This window comes from Cavia porcellus, unplaced genomic scaffold (genome assembly GCF_034190915.1).
Source record: "Cavia porcellus strain 051 isolate PalLab524CR breed Dunkin Hartley unplaced genomic scaffold, mCavPor4.1 scaffold_15, whole genome shotgun sequence".
Classification (NCBI taxonomy): Eukaryota; Metazoa; Chordata; class Mammalia; order Rodentia; family Caviidae; genus Cavia; species Cavia porcellus.
In genome coordinates, this window is record NW_026947498.1 from 42,312,102 (window position 1) to 42,316,498 (window position 4,397).

The 4,397-nt window shown below is 35.4% G+C and overlaps 1 pseudogene; it reads right to left on the reverse strand.

Annotated features, from left to right (window-relative positions):
• Positions 1 to 418: 418 nt before the first annotated feature.
• LOC100720581 (ferritin light chain-like) lies at positions 419 to 2,752 on the reverse strand (annotated as a pseudogene).
• Positions 2,753 to 4,397: the final 1,645 nt, after the last annotated feature.

Consider the following 4,397-nt stretch of genomic DNA (forward strand, 5'->3'; position numbering starts at 1 on the left):
GGTGTGTCTTGCTTTTTGCTGGTTCCTGCCTGCTGTTGGTGGCCTCCATGAACTGCGGCCCAGCCATGCCTGCCTGCCTTGGAGCCAACTGAGTGTGGACTGAAACCTCTAAAAACTGTAAGAAATAAACCTTTCCTTTCCCAACTTTGGGCTTCAGGTATTTTGTCTCAACGACCAGTAAAAAGTAACTAAGACATACAGCATATAAGAAACATTATAATATGAACACAAGAATCTGGAATTTGATTTTCAGTTTAATTTAATTTAACTAATTTATTTTTTGCTGCAAAAGACTTTATTTTCTTTTGTCTTCCAAGATTTGGGAGAGGGCTCCAAAGAGGTGAAAAAAACCTCTGAGTGGCTGGAGAATTAGGCCAGAGCCCTGAGGCCAGGTGAGGTTGCCAGGCTCAGGGGCCTCCTACTCATGCTTAAGGGTGAGCCTTTTAAAGAAGTGCTCACCCAGCCCAGCCTGGGGACCTGCCAGCCTGCGGAAGTTAGTGAGGTGGTCACCTACCTTCTTCATGAGCTTCACCTCCTCATCTAGGAAATGGTTCTCCAGGAAATCATAGACCCGAAGGTCTGCCTTCATAGAGCTCAAGTCATACAGATTCAGAAGAGCTTGGTTTGGGTTCATCTCCAGGGTCAGGGCAGTGTCATGGCATCCAGGGTGCCACCCCACTCATCTTCAGAAGGCTTCTGCATGTGTTGGAAGAGAGTGAAGCTGCCATGCTGGTTTTACATCTTTAGGAGACACTTGGCACCAGAGTATTTCTCCTTGGTCAGCTCACGGAAGAAATGGCCCATGCCTGCCAAGGCCACATCATCAAGGTTGTAGTAGTAGCCCAGAGAGTGGTAGGTGTAGGAGGCCCTCAGGTGCAGGTTCATCAGGCAATTGATGGCAACTCCACCTTGGTGGAGTAATTCTGACGAATAAGGAGCTACTCATAAAGAATGGTGTTGGCCAGTCCTGGAAGGAGGAAACAGTCCAAAAGATAGTCTCAAAAATTGTACCTGGTGGAGAATGGAAGATGAAAGAGAGAGCCTTAGGTTACTTCAGTCCAAACACTGTTGAAGCAAGAGACAGATCCACAGGACCTCTGGAGACACCGCTCAAGAGTATGGAATTTTAAATCTAAAATGATTTGCTTAACACATAGTATACTAATTTAAAAGTTGAAAAAACTGAGTCTTAAAGAGACTGATATCTAAAGCATCTATAGATGGCCCATGCCTGGGGTCCTGGCTACTAGTTCATTGTTCTTTTCCATAAGAACAGTGAAGCCTATCACATGTGACTTTCCTCCTCTAGGATCCTTGTGTGAACAACATTTGCTGCTCCTGTCTTGTTTTCTTGACTTCTCTTTTATCTATAGCTGACTATTACATTCTTCAGAAGCAAAGCCAGGATGCTATATCCGTTCTTTAGCTGCTGCACTAGGGCAAATGGGTACATAATAAAGAAAAATCATCTCTAGGGAGTACAGAAGATGATGACTAAACTAATAAGAGTGGCAGCTATAATTCTAATAATTCTAATTATTTTCCAGTTCATGGTGGTATAAATGTGCTTATGAATATTTTAATTAGTCTTACTCATCTGGTAAGAATATATAAGGATAAGGTACGCAAAATGAAATTCTATGAAATTCACTTTATTGAAGCAAAAAATATGCTTCAATGAGAAAACCAAGAATTTGTTTGTTATTTCAAATTTATTTACTCAAATATTTAATCATCGTTACAATACACTGACTTACTGTATCCTGTTCCTAGTAATTATTTAACTGTGTTTACATTTTTATTTCATTTAAAGTATCTACAGTACAGCTGCAACATTGAGTGCTAGCATTGTGCTTTATTAGAAGAGCTGTTTTTTAATTTAAATAAACACTTTTTTACAGCTTGATTCATCTGAATAAAATATGCTATGATGAAGGTAGTCAATATTTACAGAAAGATTTAAATACTGTCATATTCGCTTTGTTGTTGCTCAGAGCAAAGATTATTGTTTAGGATAAACAATGATTTATTTGCAATGGCAGACACATAGCTTGACATAACAATTGTAAACATTTTTCACTTAATAGTTGAAATATTGCAACAAATATTAGAATGTTTTGTGATAGAAGTTCTTGAATATAGAACAAGTTTCAACAAATTTTAGAATATTGAGATTGTACATATTTTTTAAAAACACAAAACAATTACCTTAAAACTCCTGAATTTCATAATAGCAACATTTAGCATAAAAATCTGAAATTGTTTGAGATGAATCTTATACCTTATGTGAAAGACCTGAGTGCTAAAAGCTACAAAGCCTTAAAACACAATAAAGAAAACCTAAGAGGTTTTGAAGTACTTATATTATTATGACACCAAGTCTTCCCAAATTTATCTGTAGATTCATTGCAGTTCAGAATGTTTGTTTAAAGATGTTTTTAAAATAAATGAAAATGTTGATTTAAAAATATGGAAATGCATAGTACTTACAATTGCCAATGTTACTTTTTAAAGAACTATGATAAATTTTAGTACCTGACTTCAGTATCTATTAGAAAGACACCAGATGCAAGATATCTTTTTTTTTTTTTTCCTTTTAGTACTAGGAATTGCTGAGCTACATCACCAGCCCATCTTCAAATTTTTGTTTTCTTTGTACAGGATCTTGCTATGTTTCTCTGGCTGGCCTGAAACTTGTGGTCCTCCTGTTTTAGGCTACTTTGAGGCTGGAATTAGAGGTACATACCCCCATATCTGGCCAGTCAACTTCTTTGTAGAAAGATACATGAAAAATTTATTGGGAAGATGCAAAAATTTTGGGATTTTTGTCACTACTTTATAATGACAATGGCTTCAGTATTGCATACATATGTCAAACTGCAACATTTTTTCATTGAAGTTTACTGTGCATCAATTATATTTCAATTAGAAAAAGAAGGTAACAGCTACAGAAAAATATATGTGGTGTATTAAAGATGGTACAATCCTTTGTCACTTTTCTCATTAAAAGCCAAAGTTTATTGGTCTTAATAAGCTGGCACTATATTTTGATAGTGATTAGACTATGTCAGACATTATGCTGTACAGTATATATACAAGGTTTTTAATAGCACTGTCAGCACCCATTTCCTTCCACTGAAAGGACATATTCTAGGAAAATCTTACTATTGTATAAGTAGTCCAAGTACACTGAGATAAACATTTATAGAGGACAAGAATATAGCTACAAGGAGATGCTACATGAAGAAAAAAATGCCACTCAACTTTCTTTCTCCTAAAAGCCTATGGTTTCTAACCATGAAAAGAATATAAAATAATTTCCAATACAGTAGCATTTTCTGATGTAACTGCCTAGTACCCCTAAACACAGTTGTCAACAACCAGAAATGTTGGAGAAATTGTTATAGTCAAGAGGAGCTGTGAGGAGATATGACAACAGAGTGTAATGTGATGACTTGAATGTGGTGGTGGAAGAAAAATAGAGTGATGAGATAAAGAGGAGCCAAATAAATCATTGACTGCACCTAATAATATTGGTTTATTAATATTGGTTCATGAATTATAAAAATTTCACTGTATTCATGTAAAATGGTAACATTAGTGGAATCTATGCACAATAGAAGTGGACATGTGGGAATACTGTACTCACTGTCCAATATTTTAATATATCCAGATTGCTTATAAAAATGAAGTATACTAATAAAAATAATTGAATGGGGTTTTAAATTAAAAATATAATCTGTATTAGAACCATTCCTCTGGATCAGTATCTACTTTTTGAGCTAATATCTAATTCTTTCACTTGTACATTTAACAGATCTATTCAGTTGTCACTAGATATTCCCAATATATTAAACTATATATTAGTTTATTTATATTCTCCACATAGCTATTCATTTGAAGTTCTCTCTACACTGTAAATCAGGGGGTTCTGCCTTGTGTTCTTATATACTGAAGGAAATATATTAAAAACATTATTCTAATCTTACTTGCAAATCAATTTTTTTCACTGTACTTAAAAATCCCTTCAATTTAAGCACCAACCAACATATGTGGATGTATCATTATATTTTTTGCTTCTAATGCCTATTAATTTCAAAATGTTCTCTTATCCTTTACTGAGGCATTTGGCACCTGGCTCTCCATCTCAACTCTTGCTTGCTGTAATGGAATGTCACAACCAAGCCTATGTCTAACTGAGGGCAAAAGCGTAGTAACCAAGTATCTGAGAAGGTAGCTCTTTCCTTACATCACCACGTGCTCTCATTCACAGAATCTTATGAAATAACAGTCTTCTATTTCTTTAAGCTCATCTTTGCTCATATTTTCATGCTTCAGTTCATCATCTTAAATTCTTTCACTGAACACATACAATAACATCATACCGAAATTTGTCC